This window comes from Oxyura jamaicensis, chromosome 15 (genome assembly GCF_011077185.1).
Source record: "Oxyura jamaicensis isolate SHBP4307 breed ruddy duck chromosome 15, BPBGC_Ojam_1.0, whole genome shotgun sequence".
NCBI classification, from domain to species: Eukaryota; Metazoa; Chordata; class Aves; order Anseriformes; family Anatidae; genus Oxyura; species Oxyura jamaicensis.
This window is the reverse complement of record NC_048907.1, coordinates 3,323,199-3,351,064: the sequence shown is the minus strand read 5'-3', so window position 1 is coordinate 3,351,064 and position 27,866 is coordinate 3,323,199. Positions and strand designations below refer to the sequence as shown.

Genomic DNA, 27,866 nt, shown 5'->3' with positions numbered 1-27,866 from the left:
AGAGGGGATGCTCTGAGAGGTGCTCAGCTGGTCCCTGGCCGTGTTAGCACCTCTCTTCTCCCTGCAGAGCATGCAAGAGGAGGGAAGAAGTCTCGTTCTCGTTGGCATTTCGAGTCCAGTTCTTTTTGCATGCGTGCAGACCCGGATTTTCATGGTGTAGTGCACACCACAGCTGCTGTCAGGAGGGATGGCTGCACCCGTCCTCAGAAGGGACAGGAATATTGTGGCTGCCTGGCACTGGGGGGAGGCTGCAGGTGCTCCGGTCCCTTGTCCTGCTGCCCGGGGCCTTTCCCTGTCCTGCCCCCCTCCTGGGTGAGGGGCAGAGGGACTGAGGATGAGACCAAAGGCAGAAATAAAGGCCGAGAAATTAAAGAGACCTAAAGGACGTCCTTGGGAGGATTTAAGAGGGGGGAGCACGTGTGTGTGTGTGTGTGTGACCCGAAGTGCTCGCCAGATGCTGTAAAAGCAGCATTAAAAATAGTTCCCCAGGGTTGCTGGTAACAAAGGGACACTGCCTGGAGGAATCCTGTAGGAGAGCAGCAAACCACGCGAGTTCCCCCCGGCCCTCGGCTCCCCCGACTAAAACAGCCCTGGAGGGAAGCCGGTGGCGGTGAGACGAGGTGTAAGGGGCCTCCTCGGCCTGGCGTCTCTCAGCTCTGAGCTGTGTGGGTGCCGCTGCTTCCTACCCTGCCCTCGCCGTCCTGCAGGCCCCGCCGCGGTGAAAGGACTGGGGGTGGCTGCGGAGGCAGCTCCGGCTCTGGTTCCGCTGCTGGGACGTGGGATCCTGCCCGCTCCCCGGTGAGCTGTCTGGAAGAATGCTGCTATGTCAATTTTTTTTTCTTCTTTTTCATTTTAATGATTTTTTTTTTTTTAATTTCATCTGGAGTGAGGTCTGGGGTGGTTTCCCCCTTGTGAAAATCGTTCAGCGCTAGGTTTAAAAGGGAAGTGCTTTGGGGGGAAGCTGTGATATTGTGCAGAGAGAGCAAACGAGTGGTCAGTGCGGTGTGTGTGTGTTTTTCTTCTCTTTTTTTTTTTAATTTTTTTAAATTTCCATGAGTTAGAGATGGCGATGACTCATAGCTTGGAACGCACTTTAAATCCCCGAGGTGCTCGCTGCCGCCTACCATCACGTATTGAATTTCTGACATACCGGAGGGATGTCTGCAGAGAAACTCTGATGTGCAATTATAAAATGTTGTAGCTCTATGTTGTTTGCATAGGAGCCATTAGCATGGTATAACTGTGAAAATAATGCAGCTTTAGTCTTGCTGTTGATTTCCCAGGGGCAAGGCAGTTAAGCAACTGTGCTTTATCTTTCTTTAGGATGTTGACACATGTGGACCAACAGTGACATCCTTTTCCAGCAGTGCTGTCGTTGCTCCCTCCTGCATTCAGAAGCATCTAGAGAGATTTTTTGCAGAAGGTAGGTGCTGGCAGTTCAGCTGGATGGCTGTTCTTTCTCTCCTATACCAGAAAAAGAAAACATTTACATGTTACTAGGGAGAATGGTAATGAGGCTGGTGGATACTAGCTCGCTGGTGAGAGAGGGGATTAACCTTAGCTTGGGTTCCACTTGAATATCCGCTGAGGGGAAACGTGATAAAATGGAGTCTGGAAGAATGGCCATGCGAGTTGCCTTTGAGAAGGGCTTGGCAGCCACAGGATGTGGTTGGCTTAAATTACGTAGACATGTGTTGGTGATAAACCTCTTTTTAAGGAAAACTCATGCTCCCCACTTTTTTCTGCTCAGTCAGTGTTCTTGTTTATTTTAAATCTTTCAAATAAATAGATCAAAAGGGAAAATGGCTGTGCAGGATGCTCAATTAACATAAACTTTGTGTGTGTTTAAATATTCCGTGGGTTTCCCCCTAAAAAATAATAAATCTTAACCTTATTACATTTTATTTGTACTGAAATAAACAGCATGCAGCCTCTGGTGCTGCCATAACATTGCTGTTCATTTCTACCTCCCTTTTTTTTTCCCCCATCCTCTGAACTTCTTTACATTTTACATTGACATTCTAACTTGCTTTACATTTCAAGAGGATTGCTGTGCAAAACTTCCACAGTAGAGTGTAGATGGGGAAGCGAGTACCCTGTTCTACTCCTTTGTGCTCTCACCTCTGCAGTATTGCTTGTGGGTTTTGTGTGCGTCTCCAGCTCCAACTAAACCTCCCTTATGTGAGTTCTAGAAACGTGTATCATACTCTTAAATCTGTGCACAAAATTAGTGGCTGAACAGGAATTTTTTCAGTCGATGGGGTTTCAGCCTTTAGACTACCAGAATGGGCATCATTCTACCAGAATGGAATCTTCTTATTTTTCTCCAGTGAGTTCCTTGCCGCTTATTTTTTTTTCCCCCTCTGTCAAAAAGTGTTTTTAACTCCGAACTCCACCAAAGGTTTCTCTTTGCAGCGACACGGTGATGTAGCAATTTTGCAGTTTTGCTGCAGGATGCTAAAAGTCAAAATTCCTAACTTTGGGTATAAGAGTAATGGATTGCAGGGAAGAACAGAGAGGGGTAAATGAGTTTTGGGTCTGAAACTGCTCACACATCAGACTGAGGAAATCCAGAGAAACACATTTCCGAGTTGCAGCAGATATACAGAAACCACAGCGATACCACCTCTGTATTAACATGCAATACCTGAAATCCTTGAAAATTAAGGGTCACTTGAATACTTGAATTATCTCCTGTCAGCAAATTGGCTCCCAGTGAATTAATTCCCCTTCCCTGTGTTGGTTCCCTCCCTGAAGCCTCTCTTAGCATCAGCAGAGCCCAGGGCTGGCTCGAGTAGGCTGCTCACGATGCTGCAGCTTGTCCCTTGGCGGGATACCTAATTTTCTCTTGAGAGAGCTCGGCGGCTTCTCTTCTGCCCGCTGCAGCCCTGTGGTGGAGCTGCGGACAGGTCTCTCCGGGAACAGACGCCGCTGTCAGCAGCTTTACCAGAGGAGTTGATGTAGTGGCATTAATTTGCCATGTGAATTTGTCCTCCCGTGCTGAGGGAGGACGTTTCTGTCACAAAAACTACGCCTCCCTTGCCATAGATCCTCGATGTCCCCTTGCTCCCCTGTAGAGTGTTGTAGAGGAGAGCATTTCTCGGAATTAGCGGTAACAGCAAACAACTGCAATCCTTAGTGATGTTTAAGGATTGCTTTGCTTTGGGACTGTGGCACGGCTCTTTTCACTTGCCTGAAGGACTCAGCGCTCCGCAGGGCTGATCTTCCTCTCCAGGAGGTGCCCGAGTGGTTGTTGAGAGCCTGGGCAAGTGAGGGGAAAGTGCCTTCAGCGTTGTTCCCAGTGAAACAAATCCGTGCCGCTTGCATCGCTGGAGAGCAAGTAATGTCCCTGGATTGACAGGTGAGGAACACGGGGAGAAAAATGGGTTTTAAACCTCATCAGGGAATGCAGCATTCATGAAAACAAAGGGCTGAATAACAATGTCCACAGCACAGGAAAATGCTGTAGTGTTCTACCAGCATCCCTGTGCAGCCCAGAGGCTTTGAAGCAGGACCGAGCAAAAATACCAGGAGGACAGTGCTCTGGCAGTCATCCCTGGGAGCATTTTGCATGGAATTATTAAAAATCTAGGGAGGTGACCTGAATCCCTGGCACAAGCAGAAAGGCAGAGCAGGATCTGAGTGCCTGTGATGCTCCTATACTGGCCGTGGGACTGCAGCGAGAAGCTGGCTTGTGGAAGCAGCATGGTAAGGGGAGGTGGAGGGTGCCCATGCAGCCGTGGAGGTGCCTGCACCGTCCCTCAGCATCCTGCCTCCAGCTGCCAGGGACACCGCGCTGCCTCTGTCTCCTCCCTTCCTGCAAGAGCAGAAGCTGGATGGGATGAGTGAGTGCCTCTCCGTCAGAACCTGGCTTTCCTCTCCCAGAGCCCTGTACCCTTCTACATGGAGACAAACTGGGGCTGAATCTTACTCTTTCTGTGCCCTGTACTTGCCGGGGGCCTTGCTGCATGACAGTAGCACCCCTTGTGAGGGTTGGCTTTAAGGAAATCGACTGAATTCTGTGCAATCTGTCGTCAGGTTGGATCCTTTGCACACTGCAAAACACTGTACGGTGAGTTAGATCGAGGTGATAACACTTCAGAAAGCTGGGTGAGGGCTGCTACTGTACCAGCAAGGAGGGGAACCCTGTTTGGCAGCATAACAGCTCTCTGTGGTGTTCCTGTTCCTCACTGTGTAAAGGTTACGGGGTAGGGTGACACAGGTTATAGGGCCAGGCTGCTAGCAGGTCAGGGAGGGGGACTGGGGGCCTTGTAAGGGTAGGAGGTGGTTACAGGTGAGCTGAGTTAGACCTGACAGTCCAGGTCATAAACATTTGGAAAGGCAGAGAAATACCCCTATTAAAAAAGGTGGTCTCCTGAGTGATCTGACATGAAAATTCTGGTGGATCTAGGGGTGGCTTTCCTTTTTTTTTTTTTTTCTCAGTCGTTTTCTTCCATTTTATAATAGAAGCCCTAGACGTGAGGAGCTGTTTGGACATACGTATTTAACTGGGAGGAAAGAGCTGTAACACTGGGGTGGCTCTAACCACAAACTGACGGTTTCCTGCTGCAAGTAACTTTCTATAGACCTAAACCTCGTTCAGTCGTGTCTGTCTGCGCTGTTTAAATAGCTGAGGCAGATTCCACTGCTTCGAGGCTTCTTGTTTTTGATGAAGTCTTTGTTGTAACAGTTTGGGGGATGGCAGCATGAAAAGAGATCAGTAGAGATGTAATAAAAATTCAGGGCTGGTGAAGTCCAGAAGGCTTCTGTATCTTCTGATCTCGTGTAACGTAGAAGTCAAGAAGCAGCACCATTAAACGTGTCAGAATGGCTTTGCAATTACATTTGCATGCATAAAGCTGTTCATTTCTGGGGTGATAGGATGTAATCGCATGAACCTCCATGCCTGACTGAGACCTCTTCATCCAGTATTTCCATGGCATCGTTATGTGCTTCTAATTCTCCTCCCCTTCCCCATCCTCCTTCCCTGTGATGTGTTAAATATCACGGCCGCAAAAATGAGAGCATGTTTCTCCCTGCTGTTCCCATTCCAGCTGGAAAACTCGGACAGATCCTTCCCTTGTGGTTTGTGATACTGTAAATAAAGGCTTGGGAGGTCACACGTTCTCCATCTCAAGTTATTTTGATTCTGGTGCTGGAATGGTGGTGGTGGTGGGGGGAGCAAGGATCAAAAAAAGCAAAACCCCAAATTGTTCTGGTTTATTGTGAGGAAAACAACCCATAAGTGAAAGCAGTTGGGGAAAAAGAAGGCAGTCTTTGAGTAAAGCTGAGAGTTGGAGAATTAGACTCAAGGATTTCAGAGGAATCTCCTACTGAGCTTTGAATGAAAAGTCACCTACAAAGGAGAGGTTCTGGACACCACGCTCTTGTGATCTGGTGCTGTTCCTGGATGCTTCCGAAAAAAATGTCTAGCTTTAAAGGCATATTGACAGGACTCTGTAAGCATGTTGGTGAGTAATTTTACCCCTGCTCATCATGAGTGAACAGCATTAATGTATTAAGTGACCTTTGGGCATATGAGTAAAGTGGGCTTTTAAATATGGGGCTGAGAATTTCTGCCCGTGGGTCTCGCTGGCTGTGATGCATCTTGTGGTTTGGCCGGTCTGAGTCGCTGCTGACAGCCCGGGGCAGGACCCGATGATCTGGGGCACGGTCAGTGGAAAATACATCATGCACACCCGCTCCAGGCACGTTGTGTGGTTTGCGATTCTGCCCCGACTGGCAGCAGGCAGACGGGTTGCGGTGGCTGCTACGGCTGCGTTTCACGCCTGGCGCCCTACATCTGGTGGGCTCGGTCTCCCCAGCTGTGTTCCTTTCCACGTTGGTGTTCAAGGCTTTGAGCACTCGCAGAAAACACTGCTTAGGTTTAGACTTCTGTTTCATATTTTTTGATTTTGACATTTGTATAATCCTGGTTAGGTTTTACTAAGAAATGAGCTCAAAACAAGGTCCAGTGGCCTTTATTACTGGCTGGTGGTATGCAGAGCATGATTAATGTTGCCTTACCAGGGAGAAATGAACAGTTACCGGCAACTGTGTCACTTCTTCTGTTGAGTTTTGAAGAGGCCTTTTCCTGGTAAAGATCTTTTTTTTTGTTACTTTTATCATAACAGGATATAAAATGTGAATATAATTTGTCACTGCAGAGCTTGCATTTACCTTGACGCTGCAGAAGTATTTCTTTTTCCATAAACTATTACATTTAGAAATGCACAGCAGGAACAAAAGAGAAACTTTCCACATCTAGATGTTAATCTTTGTACAGGATAGTCTTTTTAGTCTTTTGATTCAATAACAATTCTTGCTTGATCTTCTTTTGCATTTTTTTTCTTTAATGGGCACGTGACATATGGACATAAAAAATAACGGCCCAGTTTCACCCCTGCTGTAGCTCATTGACGTCACTGAAGCTACAGCAGGGATGACTTGGCCCAGATTCTTTAAAAAAAAATAAGACCTGATGAACGACCCCTCATGGAAAAGCTCCGTAGAGAAGGTTGTCCTGAGCACAGCACAGAGCAGGTGCTGCGTAATTTTTGATAAAATTCCCAATGGCAGCCTTCCCGTGAAGTGGGGTAGGTCCCTTCCTGAAGGGGACAGGCAGCAGGACACGTGCTTGCAGACTCGCTTTCTTGATACCTTAGCAGCGTGGTGGAAAGGGACGGTTCAAGACGTGGTTGAAGGCTCCTTAGAGAGGCAGAGCAGGGTGGAGATGTGACTTGCTTGCAAGCTTTCAGAGATGGTTTCCATCTTCTGGCTCGCCGACACGCCAGCGCAGTCTTCGGGAAAAGAAAGCATGGTTGAAATGGTCTGGGGGAAACTTGCCTTGAGCAGATTTTTAGGAAGCTGGTCTCTCTCTGTTTTGTCTCCTACAAGCCAGTTGGTTCCTTTTCCTCAGCGCTGCCCAGAGGTAGCGGTCCCTGCCATGGCTGAGGGATGCATGTGGGTGAGCTGTTTGCCGTCCAAGCGCGGCAGCTCTCTTCCCTGCTGTGCAGGATGCTCCCAGGGCCGGTACTTCAAGGTAGGTCGAAGGTGCTACAGACTGCACAAAAATAATAAATTCAAACTTGATTTAAATGTTCAGTCTGCCTTAAGGTGAAATACCGGTTTGAATCTGAAAACAGATTAAAAAATATGAAAGGTTCTTGCACAGCTGTTGGCTGCTTTCCTTTTTACCGAAGTAGGGGTGGCGATTCACGGCTGGGAGTTCTGCACATCTTTACGCTAACTTACAAAGTGAGCATTTTGCTCACGGTTACAAATAACTGCAGGAAGAAACACTCTCTAAGGAGCAGTCATAGGCCCCGAAGCTGTATCTGCAGTGGCTGAATGCTCGATCACTGCTTGCAATGCCAGAATTAGTTGCCGAGGGCACCTTTAACCTACTCAGCTGAATTTTTACTTCTTGGTGCTAATAACTATCTGGCCAAGGCAGGTTCTCTGGCAGTTAGTCCAAGAAATCAGATATTTTTCTGATGCCAGACTCTTCTGGTCCACTGAATATTACTGCAAGAACACGCAGTTCCCAAGAAGGAAAATGCTTACTGTGGTTTTGGTGACAGTTGGAGCTGACTCGGGAGAGGGAGAGATGGAGCGCAGAGCACTTCTGTCTGCTTGTAAGAGCACATTCGTTTTATGGGGCTGATAAGTGGGAAAGTTTTTATAGTGTCAAAGTGACATTGACTAGTATAAATAGTGAAGGGGGGATTGGATCTTCCGAATATGTTCAGTCTTTTGATTAGTCATCCAAAACTCTGCTGGTAAGACGGAAAGAAATGTGGGTTGAGCCTGTTAAATGTCCTTCTAACTGTGAAAGAGCCAGGACAACCAAGTACTTAATTCATGATTTCCAGTGAGACCTCCCCGGGGCTGCCAGCAGGCTGCTCAGGAAGAACAGTAACACCAGGTGAGGGAAAGGCAGCTGAAAACTGCTGCCTTAAAGCCTTTGGGAAGCAAAGGATGTTTGGTGTTACGCAGGTAAGAGGGATGTTAACATCTCTTTATTGCATGGAAAACAACCTTATTTGCAGAAAATGCTCCTTGGAGCTTCTTTCCTAGTGCTGGTTTCTTGCACTCATTTCAGGTTGCCCTACGTTATTGTCGGTGGACCTGTTTAGTGTCTTATTGCACTGCTACTGAGGCCAAAAGCAAAACTTCTTAGAGTTGAGCAGAACCCGCCCTAGGACTTTAGATAGGTGGAACCACCACACCTCCCTCTGAGCAGACAGACGGGCAGCAGGGGCTGAACATGCATCCAGAGCCAGTAAGTGCTTAAGGGTAAATTTTACCCGAGCAACAGAATGTATGGAGATTTTGAAGTTGTGTGCCTTTTTCACTGACCTGCAGCAGTTAAATTCCTAGAAGCGACCACCTCCGGTGGGCCTGAGTGGAGTACCAGCTCCCTGATTTAGGAATAACTTAATTTCTGCAGCATGCGGTGTAGAGATCCTTTTCCTAATAGCGAGGTGTGCTTCCTTTGGCTCAAAATCTGGTTCTTAGGAAGGCGTACAGCTGTTAACGGGTATGAGCAAGCAGTTGTGTTGCATCTGTATACAAAGCACGTCCGCTCCCCTAAATCAATGCTGGTTTCCCTGCTGAAGACCGAGCGGAGCACGTCTCACGCAGCGCTCGGGAGCAACGCTGGGAAATTGCGTGCTGCAGCCAAGTTTTGGTTTATGTCCTGTGAAACATCAGCGTGGGGACGCGCACGTGGCTCGGCTGTCCCCGGGGTGCCCGCAGGTTATCAGCGAGATAACCCTAGCGCTGAAAGCGCTGTGACGGGTGTGCCTGACCGGCTGCGACCACTCCTGACTGCGGGTCGGCTCGAAAGCTTCAAGTGGAAATGATCCAAGAGGCACCACTTCTCACGGCACCGGTAGGTCCTGCGGTACGAGTCTGCTTCAGTCCCCGTGCCTGGCCCCGCCGGCTGCGAGCAGGCAGAAAGCTGCTCCAGCAGATCTATTGACAAACCTTCCTGCGTATCCAGTTTGTTTGTGAAGAACGATGGCTAAAAATCAATATGCAGATCAGGAGCGCTCCGAGGATCTGAAGAAAATCTTCGTGCTGTATCTGCATCATCCCAGCAGTCGTGTTTGGTTGTTGTTGTTATTTTTTTTTTAAAAAAAAAAGGGGTAAGAGGAGGGAGATGCAAATACCGTATTTATTCAGATTAGAAAGGAAGGTGGGGAAGGAGCCCTAGAGAAAAGGGGAACGGCCCAGTGCTGAAGGAGAACTTTTGGTTTACTCGACTAGCTTGGTTAATCTGCTCTCGCTTATTTGGGTGCTAATTGCTCCAGAGCAATAGGCTCGCTTCAGGCCATCCCCTACCAGGTGCTGAGGTTCCCCTGGGTGCTCTCAGGTCCTGCTCAGGTCTGTGAGGTTTGGGTTTGCTCTTAAGGACTGAGGTTGAGAAACAAAGACTGATGGAAGGGGAACTTCAGCCAGCACTGTTTGTGATTATTTATGAGCTGTCTAAGAAAATAATCTTGAAATTAATTTGCTCCGTTTCCTTGATCAATGGCTCTAGTTTGGGTACTAATTCTTCTGTGTATAGCTAGATGCAATCTACCACTGAAAAGTTCCTTTTTTTTTTTTTTTGATGAGGTTTATTTTGATGGATTATGTTTCTAGGTAACTGCTGAAGGTTATTTCTGGGAAAGGCTGCCAGAACGCTTATTAACATGTGCCCAGACCCAGGTACAGGCCCTTTGGAAAATTTGGCCGTTCCTGTTTAACCTCAAAGAGGGGCAGGGACTGTGCTGAAGTGTGCGAGTCCTCCCAGTTCCCTGCCCACGCTGGGTCTGGAAATAACTCTGTCAATAGTAGAAATGTCACAGCAGGAATGATTTGCTGGATGTGCCCAATCCCATTTATCTAAATGAGCTGTGATCTTGGATTTAACATTCTGTTTCATAGCTGAGATAAGAGGCACATGAATTAGATTATTGCTGGAAAAAAATAGAGGGGCGCTGATATAAATACTTCTGTGAGGAGTTTAGCAAAGCATTAGCAAGTCTTTTTGTATTTATGAACAGCAGTGGTCAAAGTACTGTCTTGCAAAAGATGCTTTCCGCATGATACCAACTCCAGTCATTAAAAAAAGCATGAATCAGATTAAGAAGTGGAGGGTTTTCGATTCGCCTCTGAGTCCTCAGATGTCAGCGCAAGCTTTAATCAGCCGCTGGTGAGGAACTGCCGCATGAGATGGGAGCAGGGGATGTGGGCAGAGATGCTCTTGCTGCGGTGGTTTAGGGGCTCTCCAGCCCCTGGGAGGTGACTGCCCCCCCAGCTGCTCACCTCTCGAGGATTTTTGAGCCCTCTTGTCCCTTTTGCTGCCCCATCAGTAGTGGCCAAGGGCATCCCTGTGGTCTGTGGAGCCGGCAGCTGTGTTGACCATGACGCCTCTTAGGCAGTTGTTTGGTGCTCTTCTTTCAGGTGGACATTTTCAGTACTACTTTCTGTCCTTCCTGGTAACTTCCTCTGCCCGTGGAACAAGCTTCTTGAGCCATCTTGTGTTTCACGACACCCTTTTGGCCCGCGCTCCCCATTGCTTTGAGCACCCTGCTGCTTTTTCCTGGGGCTCAGGGGAGAGGCTTGGGGGGGATATGCAGTGATGGGGCTGACAAACGTTTTTTTACAAGGGCTTTTTTTACAGGCAAGATGCCATCCACTGTAATTGTTGGCTCTCTTAGAGGCAGCGCTGAGCAGTTCCCTCTCTCCCCCTGCGTTCTGAGGACATGGATGCTCAGTCTTGGCCCGGCACCAGCGCCTGCGTTGTGCGGAGCCAGGAGCAGCGGGGCAGGGAGGTGTCCCTTGGCAAGGCCGCGGTGTGTAGGGCACTGCTGCCCTGCAGGGCCAGACTGCGATAACTTGGAGGGGTTGGCCCAGCCCTCTGGGTGTGCTGGAAGGGCTGCAGAGTGCTCACGCCTGTGCGATGGCTGCTTTCTGCCCTTTGAGGCCAGGGACGAAGGAGTTCCCCAAACAGGATGGCAGGAAGTTCAGGAGGTGGAAGGCAGGAAGAAAAACTACACTCCTGGGCTACCGGGTGTAGAAAAACAGCTTTGTATTTTGAATCTCCTGTGGTGAGACTTGTGTTTGAGTTCATACTGCGTTCAGCAGTCCCTGCTGTCTCTCTAGGCAGCTGTCCTCAGCCTCACCATTATCACCGTGGCTGTTTGCTAGTGATAAAAGCCAAGCTGAGGAAGGCCGGGATCCAGATACTTGGAAAATGGACAGTGCTTTCGTTTGGGCTTGGCTCTTCTAAGAGATTGTTGAGGTGGTATGCGGATCTGCTTCCTTAGAGACCTGCAGTATGCTTTTACTGACTCCTTTGGCTTTGTGAAACGATGGAAGAACATCTAAAAAATAAAATGGTAAAACTTCCCTTCTCACTTCTTAGTGTTGTCTTAGTAGCTGCCTGTTACGGATCAAAGTAACTCCCTGTGCCGTTCTCTTTCTCTTAAACATTAGCTAGCTGATATCATGAATAAAAGTTAACTTAATCGTACTGTTGCTTGGAATAAAGCGGCTCTATCATTGCCAAGCCTCCTGCTGCTGGTGGCTCTGGCAGCCTTGTGCCCAGCAGAGGCCTGGTGATGTGCAGGTGCCGCCTGTTCCGTGCTGCGACCAGCTGAGAGCAGCCTGCCTCTAGCAGGAGGGCAGGGTTTGGGTAACGTATAGCAGCCTCGAAGGGAAAGCAGCCAGCCTTCTCTAGCTCCCAGGGCTTGCACCACAGCATTCGTGAAGGCCGAAGGCCGTGCCACCTCCTAGCTCTCCTTGCCTGCCATCCCTCCGCCGTGTCGGAGCCCAGCATCGCAGCGGAGCCTGGGTGCCCGCTGCCTTTGGCAGCCTCGAGTCCGAGCGAGTGCCCGGGTGTTGGCCCGGGCTGTGCTCGGCTCACCCCGGAGCTAACGGGCGCCGCTTCCTGACGTAAAAGCAGCCGAGAAACCCTAGCCAGGGGCTGAGCTACATCAGGCTGCGCTTTCAGAGGTTAAGCTGATTGCAGATCTCTCATAAATAAATCTTTCTGTATTAATAAATGAATGCCTGCAATGGTTGCTTTATTATGGTGCACGGAAGCTCTCAGAAGGAAAAATTTCCCGAATGAGCCATTTGTGCAGTCTCTGCTGACTTTTAAGGATCGGTGTCATTAATTGAATTCTGCCCCCTGCATTAGGAGGGAGCGCGCGCCCTTCGCTCGCACATGCACTCGATGCACTTGAAAGAGTGTGGGAAGAGATAAAACATGCAGAGCTAGTTGTCTTGCCCCTGTGGCAGTTGGGTTATCGGGTTCTTTTGGGGAGAGTGGGCAGCCTTTCAACGCGATTTTTCTTACACTCAGGGCTTTCGGAGTGGGAAGGCTTCCGCGCTGAGGCTCCCGTAGAGTTGTCGCTTGGCTGTGGAGACCTGGCTAGGTGGCTGCTGCTGACTCATTCTTCCTGCAGATTTTCTCATAAAAGCAAAATGCGTTGTCCATATATCACGAGTAGCTCCGTTCTTCTTCCTACAGGGAGTGATACCGGTTGGAAATCGATCGCACCTTATCCAAAGCATTGCAAACGTAATAATTAAGATCTACTTAATTTCTGCGCTTGATAGGTGGGGAGACGGCAGCGTGTTCTTTGAGGCTGTGCTTTGTCTGTTGAAAATAATCTTACCAATTTTACATAAATGCAGTATTACAGCCCGCCCTTATTAGCCACTGATTAGAGGGTCCTTTGTGAAGTGTTGTCTGTTGCTGACATAATTTAATTAATATGAAACCAGTGAGATTCCTATGGAAACAAAACAGGAGCAAATTGAATACCAGATAAATGCGTGCTCTGGACTACGAAAGTGAACACAAAACTAATTTCTTAATGGGATCTCTAGAAGAGCAAACAACTCTACAGAGCTGTGGTGGTGTGCCCTAGTGAGAAATGTATGTTTGTGGATATAATTAAACTTCAGTTAATAACGTATTGTCCTCGGTCTTGGCGAAGAACTGCATTTGGGCTGTAGCGAAGTGCCCGAAGCGTTCTGCTAGATTAACTTCTCCGTACAGCTGGCCTAGGGCTTTCGTGGCACTTGGGGATTTGGGGTGGTTGGCTTGCGTTTCGGCTCGTTCCTCGCGTGGCTCCGAGAGCGTGACAAACCCTTTTGTGCAGAGGGATGCTGGAGGAATGGGCTGCCGTCCCCGTCCCTGACCCGCCGTGGGAGGCGGTGGGCGAGCTGGGAAGGCAGCCTTCAGCAGCCGTGCGTGAGGAAGGGTGAAGTGTGAAGGTGATGCTTCATGATTCACTTTTTGCATTGCAAATCCTGTTTTGTAAGTAATCTGCTTCCACCGGTGCATTAAATGATTTATTATCTCAGGGCTTTTCTTCACCCTGGAAAAAAACAAAAGGCGGTCAGCGTTTTTTAAAGCTCTGCGCTGAATTTTATATGATTAAGTTGTAATTTTGAAGTGACGCATTTGGGCACATAATTTTCAAGCCCATCTTTGGTTTCGGGGATCGTAAATGCTGGCTCCAACTGTAATGAAGTGCTGGGCTACTCAATACGCTCCTATCATTGTGTGTGTCTTTTGTTCAAATTATTAAATCACGGTAGCTATGACTATAATAACGCGGTTGTTTTATGTCTTGGAACAGGGGAAAATAATTTTATTTAGCAGGAATAATGCAATTGTAACGTGCCTCTGGGTTGCAGTTACAGGGGGAGGTGGTGCAGGTGGCTGGCAAGCCAGCGCTGCTCTCGATGACTTTCTGCAGAAATTCCGCAGCGTGTTTGTTCATGATGGGACGGCTCAAGAGCAAACACCGGGGTGTTGATGAGTGGAAGCAGTAAAAAAATACAATGGCTGTTATGGGCAGCAGCCCGAGTAAGTGGCACAGACGGGCTGAGCTCTGCCTGTGAGATGCCGGCCACCCCGGGCAGAGCACTTCTTGGCACCTCTGACGGCCATCCGCAGGTAAGCAGCCGGCTGCCTCCGTGGTTTTATGAAGCACAGTGGCAGGGAAGGACTCCGAGATCCCCTGGTGCAAAATGCTTTGATAATAAAGTATTTACTTCCCCTTTTTGAAGGGGAAAGGTGCATTATGGTTTCTCGAATCAGGATGACTGCACCAATTCAAATGTAATTTGATAAATGAAGTATAAAGGCCCAGGGAATGACCTCCTGTAAAATACAGTGCCCAAATCATTTGAGCTTTAAATCTTGCTCCACATCTGTGTTCCCTGCTCGTGCTGTTCATTAAAGTAGCCTCCTGTGCCTTCTTGTTTTGGGGTTGATAATGGTTAGCTAAGTGGGGCAGGCTGCAAAGAAGGTTTCTGTATAAATAAAGCGCTGTGCTTTTCTATGCATAAAGTGCCTTGTGGGTATGAGGGGCAGAAACCCTTCTGATTTCTACTCCTTTGTGTTTGTAGCCGGGCCCTGACGTGAATTTGTGCTCTTTGCCTGCCCTTCAATACCCAGTTCCTTGCGGCTTCCCTTCCTCTTGCAAAACCTTGCGCTTCCCTGGCCGCAGGGCAGCCTGTGGTTCCTTTCCAAAGGGATTGTGAGGATTTTACGAGCTCTCGGGAACTCAAGGGTGTGACCAGCTTACAAGCCAGGGCAGAGTTTTTTTTTTCCTCTCTGGTTTGGGGCTAAACATATCTTGAATATGTTTAACACTTCCGATTGCCAGCATATCAGCAGGAATCTATTTTTCCACTGTAAATGGGTCCCAGCATAATCTCAGACTCTTGCTAGGGCTGCCCACAAAGTTTTGCTGGTCCTCCCCTGGGGACCGGGTGTAGGAAGCGATAAAACTTTATTAGAGTTAGTTCCTTTATTCTTGGTAAACTCCTTACGAGGAGCGTGTTTATGTATTTGAAGGACAGTGGAACAAAAGTTGCCAGGCTGGGCTTTGCTTGAGGAAAAACCGATGTTATTGCCTGCCCTGCCAGCTCTTGGCCCAGCCCCGGGGCTCCTGCTTCTGCCTCTGCCCCCGTCCCCATGGGGCGCAGCCGTCCAGAGCCTGAATGGAGCAGCCTGGCTTTGTCCAAGCTGCTTCTCTGCAGCAGTGTGATGTCCTGGGGATGCGAGAACCCTCCAAAATGGTTGTAGCTTGGGCAGTGCTCATTTCCTCGGGCGCTTCATCATGCCACAGAGCTGCTGTTGAGCTCTTTTTCAGGGGTCTTGTCCCTGGGAGGCTCCGCGTGCTCACCCTGCTGCAAGTGCGAATGACATGCTTCATCACCACCTCCTGCAGAAGTGTGAAATAAAGGGGGTTTCCAGGCAGTTTGAGCTCTGGATAGGAACCTGTCGGTGCGTTCCCTGCGCGGCTCCGCTGATAGCTCTGCGGGGTTTCTGCAGGCTGGCTGCCCCGCACGCGCTCTCGAAGTAGGGCACTGGCCAAGAGATCTGGGCTGGCAGCGACATGGAACTGGCAGAGAGCAGCCCAAGCAGGTAGGAACTGTCAGGGGAGCTCTGGGAAATTAGAGGGGAATCTTTTTTTGTCTCTTTTTTTTTTTTTTTTTCTGGAATATGCCAAGAGTAGGCAATTCGGACAGGGAATACCTGGCACAGCACGATGGCAGTTTAGCCAGCTGCCCTAGCAGGATGCTTTTGCCAGGAGCCTTTGGGCCTATTATTCTTAGCGTAAATAAAACTAACTAAAATAATTGCTACTATAAATAAAACTAAATGAGTATGTATATCGTGAGTCTCTGACTGCGCCTTACGTGTTCAGCATTTCTTCCTTTCTACCTCTGCGAGCAGTTAATGGAGAAGGAAAGGGCTGGCAGTGGGTACAGACGTCAGCCAGGCAGCAAGAAGGCCACTAGTAACTTTCTCCCAAGATGAAAGCTGCATTTGTATGGTCTGAATTTCTTTATTTTACTGTCTCCCTGGTGGGGAAGAATTACGGGTGATGACGGTGGGCCAGCTCCTGTTGGGAAACACTGAATGGGGGAAGGACTTATTAAAGGAAATTTGTAGTAAATTCCTTGATAAGTGCCTTTTTTTTTTCCTTCTCTTATTCAAAGAGGTAGTTTATAACTAAGAGCCCATTAGCACCAAGAGGTAATTTTGTTGTGGCAGTACCTTACTGAATGAAAGCTTGGTAGTCAGTTTCTGGCTGGTGGCCTCAGGAACAGCCCCTGGATAATGCTGTACCCAGGGTTTTATTTTATTCTTTTTTCTTTAAATAGAGGTTGGTTCAGCTCCTTCCTATGTAGTTAATAGAACACCTTGAAGCACGTGTCAGTATTTTGAATTATGCTTTTCATTTGCTGCAGGCAGTTCTAGTACTCTCTTCTTTCACCCCTGGGGTTTCTAGAAGGCTTCTCGATAGATCCAACCCCTCTCCCCATAATGCAGAGACAAAAAAACGAAGAGCTCCTCTGCGTGCTGCCATGCCTCACTTCTCGGGTGCTGCTAGGGAAATGCGGTGGTGGTTTTTGCATAGGGTACTAAATTTAGAGAAGCAGAACTACACTGTGAAGGGTCCTGGTCTGGTTCCTGCCCACAGCTGTCCCTGCACCAAGGAGCAGTCAGAGCTCCTCGGTGTAAAACCTTCTGCACCCAATACAGATTCCCTAGTAAGGGATTCTGAGCACTCCACTTCCCTTATGTGAAGTGGGTTTTGCTACTTCTGGCTTGAGTACTCAATGATAATTGATCTATATTTAAACAAATTGCCAATTTTTTCCTAGGGTAGTGGTAAAGAGATGGGGGAGAATTATATAGCAAAAAGAGTATGGCAAAGACTGAGAACTGCTGCTGGAACTGAGTACCACTTAGGTTTAAAATATCTCATTTGCTCAAATAAATGGTAATGTGTTCCCAAATATCTCCACACTAGCTGTTGTTTCTGCAGGGTGGCTAATGCAAAATCTCTTCTGCTGGGGAGGAAAAAAACGGTGAGGAAGGTCATGTGTATTTTGCATCTTGCCTCTTTTTCCCCTCCCTTCAGCCTCCAGTTAAAGCATGTTTGGGCTCGAGTCCCCTGAGCTACCCAGGTGCAGAGGATCTTATGGATTCTCCATATTGCCAGCCCTAATTTTAGCTACATTCGGCGTAGTTCATGCCAATACTCACCCACTTGCATTTGCACTTTTGGTAGCAGTCATTACACAGTGTGAGCTTCACACATGTGCCGCTTCTCCTGCAGCTCAGCTGGCAGCAGCGACGTGTGTTCCCCACAATAAAATAGTGGGGTTTGCGTGGGCAGGGGGCTGGTGGGAGGACGCACGCACGTGAGCAGGTCCCTGCGGAGCGCTGCCGCTCTGCTGCGCTTGTTGCAGCCCGCCGGAGGGAATTGGAGGGGGGGAGAGGTCTGTAATTCCCTTCTGCTGCTCACTGAAGTGGAGAAATGGCTCTGCGTTGCGTGTTATGTTCTCTCGTGCACTTTCACTGTGAGAGGGCTCCCAGTCCAATTTGTCAAGGCAGAAACTTGACGTGAGTCCAAATGCACTTGACAATAGTCTCTCTGCTGTCAAAACCTCTCCTGTGATAAAAACAAAGCTCCTGAGTAATGCTCCTCCTTCCTTCCTATGGCTCTTAAGAAAAGAAAGACTCAGCATCCTGGAGTTGTTCTGGGGAATTTTTTTTTATATTCAAAATGCCTGCACATTTTTCCCTTTAGAAATTTGACAGAGCAGTGCATTCAAAACAGAGATAGCCACAGAGAAATGATTTGGATTTATGCTTGCTTTAATTGGACCACATAAGATTTTATTTACTGATAGTGTCCAAAGGGAGCTGCAGAATATTGCAGAAAGAGTGAATGTGTCCATTGTGGTAATACGCTTTTGATAAATGCATTATGGCATAGTTATGAAGTCAGGAAGAAGCCTTAATTACTGTTATGAAGCCATTAGAGTCTAAAACAGCAATCCGAGCTCTTGTTGCAGTCGCGTTTTATATTTCTTCACTGAAGGCCTTAGCACAAAAAAAGTGCTTGTTTTAAGAGGATAATTTCTTCATTTCATTTCCTTTGCCTTTTTTAAATGGTGCAGAATGACAGTGGGTACTTGCATATGAGAGCAGTGAGCTACAAGGATTCACACAAAGAAATACAACTTTTTTCACCCAGCACATAGCTCCGACTGGTAGGGAAGCCAAGGCCATATGAGCCACGGGCTGGTTTCTGCTAATACACACGCTCATGTAGCGTAAGAAACTGCTGACCTTCTTTATCCCATCTTAAAAAGGGAAAGAGGGCAGCATCAGTCTCCAGGAACCCAGTGTAAAGCATCCTCTGGGGCTGGGGAAGGAGAAGGACTGCTCTCAGAAACTGTATTTTAATCAAAATGGCCATGGAAGTTCAGTCAGTGTTCTACACATGAGGCCGATGACGCGTCCGGCCTGGTCACCTCAGCGTGGCAAGGAGCCCACGCCGTTCCGCTGGGCTCCTCTGGTGGCACCCCCAAAGCCAAATGTTTGGAGCCCATTGTTCACAGACCAAAAATGTGTGCAAAATGTGTTTAGCTTTCACGTGTTGACTGGGTTTTCATTTCTCAGCCTATCCAGAGGAAGACCGTTCAATGCTCGGTCACCTGCTTTCGATGCTTTGTAAATGTTTGACTCTCTGATAGTGCATTATTGATGGCAGATGTTAATTTAATAGAGCGAACTTTGTTACCCGTCAGGATATAAGCATCTTAATTTAAAAAGAGGGGGGAGAAAAAAAAAAAAGAAACCTGACAAAAATGTAGCTGTAAATCAAAGGTCAACAGGCATAACAGCGTGAAGGTATTGTTTGCTCAGTTGTTAAATTGATACTGTGATGCTTTCTTAAATGTAATATTTCTTTAGTGACAGGAAGGTTAAGTACAAGTTGTACTGTTATGCGAAAGGAGTAATGAACCTTATTTATTAGTGTTTTTCTAAAGCTGATTGCTTAAAATAATTGCAAGTGCAACGCGGTAGCGCTGATGCCTTTCCCTGTGGCTCTGGGAAGTGGCTGGCTGCTCACACTATTCCGACCCCACATGGGCTTCACACTGGCTCCGATCTGTCCTCAGTTTGGGATCTGACCCTTGGCTGCCTGGGGAGGTGGTGGGGCCCCTTGTTCATAAGCTTCTGGTTAAGAAAAGAGCACTTGGAAGAGCCCTCCCCAGGAGCAGGTATGTCCTTGATATCCCAAGCCAAGCAGGCCGTGGGGATGCCGCGTTGTGTTGCGGGGGGACGAGGCTCGGGCAGCGCTGTTTGTAAGGAGTACGGGATTCAGGCTCAGCAGTCGGAAAGATAATTTTAGAAATCTCAAGAATGTCTGCTCAATATGTTGGAACAGTTTCCTCCTTTTGCAAAAGTGTGTTTATCTTTGCTGTGGGACAAGGTCTAGTGCGGTGTGCGCAGCCTGTCCCCTCAGACTGTTTTTCTGGTTTGGTTCAGTTATCAGTAATAAGCCAAAACAACCCCCCCAAACATTTAACTGTTCCAAGGCTGCCTGTTTTTTTTCTCTGTTCAGCTCTCAGCATACTGAGCTGGGGAAGGTGATGATGATAAATATTACTGCCTTGTTTCCAAAAGCTGTTGGGTAAGATCTCTCACTGCAGCATCTGAAGCATTACTGGAAATATTCGGAACTGTTATAACAACATCTCTGGTGTAGTTTTTCTTTTCCAAAAGTCTTTCCCTTCCCCCTACTTCTGGTAGAAAACGCTAATTATCAGAGAGATTCAGGTGAATCATGCAGCAAACAGTGAGCGTAGAGATGCTCCCCTTCCCTCCAGATAGCAGCATCAATTCTCAGTGTACCTACAGTGCTGCTGCATTTTTCATTATGTTTGTGCATTTCCAAATTTTTAATCTTTCCAGTTATGATGGTTTGTCCTGATTGCTTGTTGGGACAGGCTTTGGTGTTCTGAAACTTGGGTTGATTTCTTGAAGCAGGGCATAAGGCATTAAAATTCTCAGAGCGCTGTGTCTCTTTACAGAGACAATGCTCCAGATGAAACCGAAGTACTACTGCTCGCAAGGAGATAAGCTAAGTACGGCTTCCTCTCCAGAGCACTCTGCTCCGAATAGCTCTGTGATTACAGTTTTTATCTCTACTTGGTTAATCCACTACACAGTGTTTTGAGCTGATGTCTAACTTACAGTCCAGTGCTGTTCCACAGTTTTCTGGTTTAAGACCATCACCAGAAGGTGCCCAGAGTCGCTGCAGTGGCATTGCTGGCTTTGCATTTCCATGCAAAGGCTTGAGGACAGGGACATGTCTGATGAGAGCTTGCCTTGGCCACAGTGGGAGGATTTTAACCTCCAGGGATGCTTCTCTTCCTGTGCTTGCCTTGGTGCCTTTCCTGTGGGCTTTGTTGACCAGAGGATGCCATGCAAGCTAGGCTCAAAAGCTGAGACGGAGCAGTGGGGAAATGTTACCAGCCCTCTGCTAATAAACCTTTGCCCTTTTTAAAATCCTCGAGAAAGCTGGAGACTGTTGCAGGTGGTTAGCGTGCCCCAGGCAGTGGCTTCTCTTCCTACTGCCCCATGCAGTGTGTGCTGCCATCCAGTGCTACGCTCTTGCAGCCCTGTGCCTATCCCCTCTCCTCCTGCCCTGTCCTGGTCTGCTGGGGCTGTGTCCATCCCCGGTTTGTCTCCATCCCTTGCGGGGTTTCCTGAGAAGTGTTTCACCCCAGCTGCGTGCGGGTGTCAGCAGATGCTGAAACCAACCATTTGTCTTCAGGCATTTGGGGCAAACGCCAACAGAAAATGGCACAGAGGACGAAAAGTAAATTGGCCTTCTAAAATCCTTTCAGCTTTAAGTATTACAGATATAATTAGAAACAGAGGCAAGGATTATTATCCTATAAGTGCCTTTCTAGTCTGTTCTGCCTTTGTAACCTTTATTTTTTCATCTGTCATTCTGTCTTGCTGCATTGTTTCTCCCTGCAGCCTGGCATCTCCACCATCGTGTCCCGTTGCTGCCTTAACGCGCAGTACCGAGTCTGTTTGCTTTTTCCTCTATTTACGTCACAGCTGTCGTCTTTTGGCTCTGCATTGGTGTTCCCGTGAAGCCACCATCATTCAAACAAATAGGGAGTTCTTATCACTGCAAGAAAATAGAAAAGATGCCCTCTGCAACCACTTGTTCCCAGCTGCCTGGGCTGGACGTCTTCCCCCTTTGCTACTTGATAAATTAAGATTGCTTAAAGAAGAAAAACAAATCACAAAACCCACCATCAAATGCATGCAGTTGCCAACCAGCAGGTTCCCTTCTGCTCACGAGAGGCTGCATCTCCCTACCCTGATGGGCTGGGGGGGGGGGGGGGGGGGGGGAACCAAAGCAGGGGAAGACAAAACAAAATAAAAGAGCAGATGTGCAAAAGCCCCCCGAGCGTGCTCGTGTGGCAGAGCCCTTCCCTGCCTCTGTGCACCGCACACCCAGGGCTGCCGGGGAGCCTGGAGCCATCTGATGCAGCGTCAGGGTGCTGCTCTCCCAGGACCTTTGTTCAGGACCCTGCTGCTTTTCTTTCCAAAGGCAGGACTGCCCGTGGGAGCTGTGCCCCAGAGCGTCTTTATACCTGATTTTCTCCCTTGTGTCAGCGTTCAGTGCACGCTGGGGATGTGCAGCAGCTCCAAGCCTGGGCTCTGGAGCACGGTGGCTTGGGCACCCTGAAGGGAATGGCAGCTGCTTTTAAAACAAACAAAACTCCTAAAATGTTCCCTCTCGTTATTTCTCGGATACAACCGCAAGGTTCAGCCTTACCCAAAGGGAAATCGATGGTGTGTTTGGACTCCCTGTTGCTCTCCGTGTATGTGAGCATGTTTATCTTGTTTAAGGAGTTGGTACATAATCAGTCTTAAAATTAACTGACTGCCTGTTGACTTGTCACCCTGTGAATGAAAACACATTGCTTGTAATTTGTTTGACATTATTCTGTCCTGTTGTCAGGCTTCTAATTACATTTAGAACATAACCCAGATGTCTGTCTGTCTCTTTCTGTCTCTTTTATTATTATTATTATTATTATTTATCTCTTTTATTGTAAAACATGGGAGGAAATATTTCTTTGAAGTGATGGAAGTCTATCTGTTCCTGTCTTCTCAAGAGATTAGTTTGTGGTTGCGGGTTTATCTTTTAAAAGCCTGGCTCCTTGTGAAAGGTGTGAGTTTGGGCATCCAGCGCTGTTAGTCCTGCGTGACTTTGGATCTGACTTTCTGTACGCTTTAGGGGTACTGAAGCGTGTCTGCATCTGCGTTAAAATGTTTCTCTAGATCCCGCTGTCTAAAAATGATCGCATTCCCCACCTTATTTATTTTTAAAGAAGAGATAAATTGCTTTTGCTTTTAGAAGATTAAAATATTAATGTATTTAAATATAACAGTGAAAGACAGGCGAGGCAGACGGGGTTGCCCTTTCAAAATGTGCACAAATGAGCAGTCTCTTATTGACTCCACTGGATAAGCACGTAATGCTCCTTGCCAACGCTGGCTTTTGATAATTAGCTACGGGAAAACTCAAGCTGCTCAACGTGAGGTTTTATTGCTCAGAAGCTATCCTATAACTCAGAAGCTTGTGGCTCTAGGAAAACGTAAGCACCAGAAGCACAGTTTTCCAATAGCACCCTGGGTCACCAATGTACTCGGGGCCTGCTTCCCAAAGCATTAAGCCACTTAAACGTCAAGAGGCTGCTGCTTTCCTAACAGGACTTCTGAACCCTTTGCCTCGGATCCCACTTAGAGAAAGCCCCAGACAAGCTCCCTTCGCTGTGTGGTGGGGCTTTTTTAGCTGATCTAAATTTCCAAGGCAACGGGCATGTGTAGAAACACTGTTCTTAGGTATAAGAAGCTTGACTCTTGGTCCCTGGTGACTTTTTCTCTTTTGGTATTGATGATTAGCAGCTTCCTTAGCTCCTGCTTGTGAAAGATTACTGTTACATTTAAATGCTGTTACCTTTAGAGAAAATAGTCTGATCTGGCTGGCTCCAGCAGGGGACAGTTTTTTTTTCTGTTCTGCAGAACTATTCTCAAGCAGAGTTTGAGGCAGGGGAGAAGGAAAAGCATGGGAAGGGCTCAGTGGGTCGCCTTAGGAAAAGAAAAACTCCAGCGTAAGAATAAAAGAAATAGAGTGCGTTCAGTACAAGTTAGATTTGTGAGGCTGGGTACAGAGACTGCCAATTACTATGCGGTCCCTGCCATTAAATGCAAATACATCCCTCGTTTTTCCTCTGCATCCTGACCAACAGGATTTTAATAAGGGTGCCTAGCTCAAAGCAAGCTGTGTTTTGTGTTGCCTCTGATCTGCAGCGGTGCTTTCTGATCTGCAGCTGTTGCTGCGTGGGGCTTGGGCATGGGTTAGACCTGCTGCCTGCAGTGATGGGCTCCTGGATGTGTGACGGATGGCCCTGTTCTGAATCCGGAGCGCAGCTGCAAGGGAACCCCCTGCTAGGGACAGAAGCCAAGCCCTGGGTTTTGGGGGTGGAAGAGGCGCCTCCCTGGAGGGACAGAACTGATGTCAGCGCCTGGCCTGGCTGAAATGCTGCTGGGGTTTGTGCTGAGCAGCTCACGGTGGAGGTCGGAGCTGGGAGAAGGGCTGGAGGGAAGGATATTGTCACTTGGAGTTCCTCTCTAATCCCTTCCTGCCTCTTCTGGCAGCTAAAGGGGGAGGAAGGGCGTTTGTGTCTCTGGGCAGCCTGGCCTGAGCCCGGCTGCCTGCTCAGCCAAGGGTCTGCAGGCCCCAGCTGCCTCTGAAGATCTCGGCCTTTATAGGAGCTGACAAACAAGCATTAATTGATGACTCACCAGCCCAGCGATGTCAGAAATGCTAGTTTTATTCTGCTGTTCCTGCATGTTCTTCAACCTGTAACTGCTTTATGTGGGCTTTAGCCTGGAGAGAGGTTCCTGCGCCCATGTAAAGCAGAGGATGGAAACCGAGAGCGTGCGCTCCTGGAAGAGAAGCGCCTGCAATGCGGTGCGATGCTCCAGGTGGATCAGTTCCCTTTGTTCAGCAGAAGGGAGCGGGGGATTGCTGAAGCCTTGCTGTGAGAAGCTGCTTTCAGTCTGAGCAGCTGGCAGAGCAGGGTTTCTCTAAAGGTGGAGGTGTGCCGGGCTTCGCTTGCTTTTTCTCCTGAAGCAGCACAAACCCTGCCTGTGCTCCCCACTGACGTTTGTAGTCACAACTTCAGTGAAGCCATCAGCACGTGTGGTTACAGGTTTGGGGCTTAAAGTGACAAATTGGTTCTTGGACTGTGAGGGGAAAAAAATTCTTGAAATAGCAATGGAGCACGAAGGTGATACAGCAGTTACAGGGGGAAGTCTTAACAGAAGAAAAAAGGTTATTTTACAATTGAGCTAATGAGGAAAGGAATTAAGAAGATACAACAGCAAAATAGAGTTGTCTTTGTATTTATTATTTCTGTATTCCATGAAGAGAAGTCCCCTTGGCTCATTAAGCCCCGAGCAGAGGCTGTGTCCAGCCCTGGCTGCAGGCTGGGGAACGCGGCAAGGAAGCGTTGAACCCTCGGCGCCGCTGCCCGAGCACTCCGCATCGTGCATCCTCCTCTGTGTTTACTTTGTTCTGGGCAATCTGTCTCCTGTGACAATACATTAAATATCTAAACTCTCTAGATCGTGCGAGGTTTTATTTGGTTTTGTTTGGTTTCTAGCTTGACTCTCCTCCTCCTGTTAGCCCCAGTAAGCTCGGCTATTGCTCGTGTCGCAGATGTGGCACCCAGCCTCTCCTACCCTCTTCCTCTCCCGCTGTGACAAGAGTAGCTGTTTGATCATTTTCCTTCAGAATCTTACCTTTGCGACTGCAGCCTTCTGAAGGAAAAAAAAAAAAATACACCAAAGCCAAAGAAATCCCCTAAACCGTACAAAAACCAGACCAACGAGGCTTTGAAGAAACGTCGATTCTATTTAAATACATAACACACGCTCGGGCTTTCTCTCGGTACCTGCTATCTAATTTCCCTTCTCTCAATAGCCCTGAATAACGCAGGGATCTTTTCTCTGTTTGAGCCTCGCTGTTTATGAATAGAGCAAGTCTTATCTGGAGCCCTGTGAATGCTTACAAGTGCGAGGCGCGCTCAGATGAACAATGTGCATAAATAGCGAGTAGTTGAAGGACCCAGTCCTCGGAATAACAATTGCCAAGAGCTGACCCTGTTGAATACTTGATGCAGCAAAAGGCTTTCGTGCTTGCCAGCTCTCAGGTTGCTGGCTCTGGCTGGGGTAAGGGGTAACCTGCAGGTTATGGGATTTGTCCCGCAGAACGGGGTTCAGCCGGGGCTGAACTCAAGGTGATCTCCTTCTCCTGGCTCCTGCTGTTCTTTCCAGGCTTTCAGTAGGGTATAGAAATGGTGCTGAGGGCACCAGCAATAGGCTGGTGATTTATTTTCCTCTATAATCAGCGTTGCTGACGGAGTTATCCCCCTGCTGCCCTGCTTTCTCCTTTGCATCAGGCTGATTTTTCGGGAGTAATCCTCGGTGTTCTCACCTACAAAAGGCTCGTAGGACTGGCTGCAGCTCTGACATGATCCTCTCTAAGGCCTTTCCTCCTCTTATTGCAGCCCTCCTGTACATGTTTGCTGTACCAGATGTCAGCATCACCCTTGACATTCCTCTGTATCCCTGAGCTGTGAGGGAGAAGGCAGGAGAGCTCGTTAACCTGTGCAGGGTTCCTCTGGAAGGGGAGAGCTGCCTCCCCGGCCTCGGGATGCGAGAGGACCAGGCTGTGCCTGCACAACAAAACACCTCCTCTAAGCTCTTCCCAATCCTCCTCTAACCACTTTCCAATCCTTCAAGGCTCTTCCTGGCCCTACCTGCGGAAAATAACCCATTTATACCATCTTGGAAGGAGGGAGAGGAGGCTCTAGAGAGAGCCTGCTGAGGCCGGGCTGTTTCAAAATGGGTGGTGCTGATGCTGAAGCTCTGATTTTCGTCTGGGTGCCTGGAACTTCTGTTAGCCTAAAAGATCTGATGCACTGCTTTCAGTGTAGGATAAGCACCGAAGTGCCCTTAGCTGCGTTTCTAGGAGGCAGCTAACACGCACACGCGTTATCTCTGTAACATTTCAGCGATGATAAGGCATCTGTAGCTCTTTCCGTGACACAGGTTAGTAAATCCAGCAGCAGCCCTTTGCCTCGACCGTGGCTGCCTCACGGGGTTCTGTGGCGCTGCTTTTTGGCCCTGCTGCAGAAAGTGGTGTGCAGCGGGCACAGGAGGATGTGGTGGTGGTGAAATTAAACTCAAGTTCTTGCACTGCAGACTTGTTGGACTCCGGCTCCTCAGCTTCAGTCTTCCTTGGTCATCCCTGCGCTTGCCACCTGCTTCTCATCGAGGACGCAGGCCAAAACCTGTCACTTCTTTGTTCTGATGGAAGCATTTTGGGAGGGGAGCACTTTGTTCTCCGTGTTCACACCCCGTGCACACTGTGTAGGTAACTTCCACCCTGTCCCTGGGGGAGGAGAGACGTGCTGCTGACGTGCACGGGGAGAGCAGCACGGGGCCGGGGAGGGCTGCCAAGGAAATTGAAGCCTGGCTGGGAGCAGCAGCAGCTCGACTTGGACACGGGCAATGTGTCGATGGCACCACAATTAAGATACATATCTCTGCGGGGTATTTCAGGTACTGCCACAACCAGTACAGCTTCGTTGCATTTAATGCTGACCTTTTCCCTGCCCGACGGGCCGTCCGTCTGCAGCACCCCCCGGAACGGTACAAGAGAAGTGTATCCTGGCACCTGTTGGCCCCTTCTCTCCCTGCTGTAGGCTGCCTTTTGTGATGTTTTCCAAATGGCAACCCTAAGTATGCAAAGATGCGTGTGTTTCTGTGAGCACAGCTGCTGCTCTTGACCCATCTGCCAGAAATTCTGCTCTTCAGACACAGCTTGCTTCCTCCTGGTGTCTGTCTCCCTCTTCCATTGGAAACAAACATTTTAACACAGCTTGGCTTAATGCAAAAGAACAACGAACTCTCCTCTTAAGGGCGTGTTTCAGAGCACGAGCGTGTCCGAGGATGGGCTGAATCCCCTGTCAAATGGGCGTTTTGGTTTGGACAACTGTACAAAGTAGCTGTCGCTGTGGGAAATCTCTTCTTCCACTGCATAGAAATTCCTTGAGCAAGCGTGTCTGTGCCGTGCCTAACCCAGTTAGTGTAGGATGAGGCTTCTTCCATTCTCTGTCCTCCCTGCTCCAACAAAACCCGTGTCCCTGCTTCAGCTTTAATGGGAGATGAGCGTTGCACCTTTCTCTGCAGCACAGCTGGTGCTGGTAAAGGCGAAAGACCAGCAACTCATTCCATTACTTAAAAGAAATGGGTTGTGTGGGAGAAAAAAAAACGCACGCACACAACCCACAGACCACGAACTTAAGTGCAGACTGCTTTTCCAACACCTGCCTCTCACCTCTGCTCGACAGGGCACCTAACTGAATTAGGGAGGGCCTGGATCACGCAGTCAGGCGTCTTCCCACATCACGGGCTTCTTGCTGCCAAGGACGTGCTTGTGAGACGTCCTCTAATCCGGTTAGAAGTGCTCTTCCAGGAACTGTTGTCATTAGAGGGTTTGAGATTCTGGAAACTGAGTGGATGCAGCCGTACAGGAGAGTTGCAGCCCTTCCCTGAGTGCTAAAAACGTCTCTGGAGAGAGCTGCGTCCTCGTCCTGGTCCGGCTGCTGCTCTGGTGGCTGGGGACAGCGAGCTGTGTGCGGCTTCCCCTTCCTCTTCCCCTTCTTATTCCTCTTCCCCTTCCCCTGGCCAGAAGCTGGAGCAGAGCGAGCCGCCTCCGTCCTGCCGCACCTCTCTCCCCTTCGCCTCGCTGGTGAGCTGACTGCAGCTGCTCCACCGAGCCAGCCGGGCACCGTGGGGGCTTCTCATCCCAGCGGTTCCGTCTCTGATGCGCGTAGGTCCTGCCGGACGGATGAAGATTGCTTTGGTTGAG

General features: G+C 48.6%; 1 protein-coding gene across 6 annotated transcripts in view; it reads left to right on the top strand.

The window, feature by feature from the left end:
• PITPNM2 (phosphatidylinositol transfer protein membrane associated 2) overlaps positions 1 to 27,866 on the top strand; it is a 133,992-nt gene that overhangs the window by 13,694 nt on the left and 92,432 nt on the right. For all 6 annotated transcript variants that reach the window (XM_035340867.1, XM_035340866.1, XM_035340863.1 and 3 more), the window contains exon 2: positions 1,324 to 1,423. The gene's annotated coding sequence lies outside the window, so the exon portion shown is untranslated. The remainder of the gene's footprint in view (positions 1 to 1,323; positions 1,424 to 27,866) is intronic.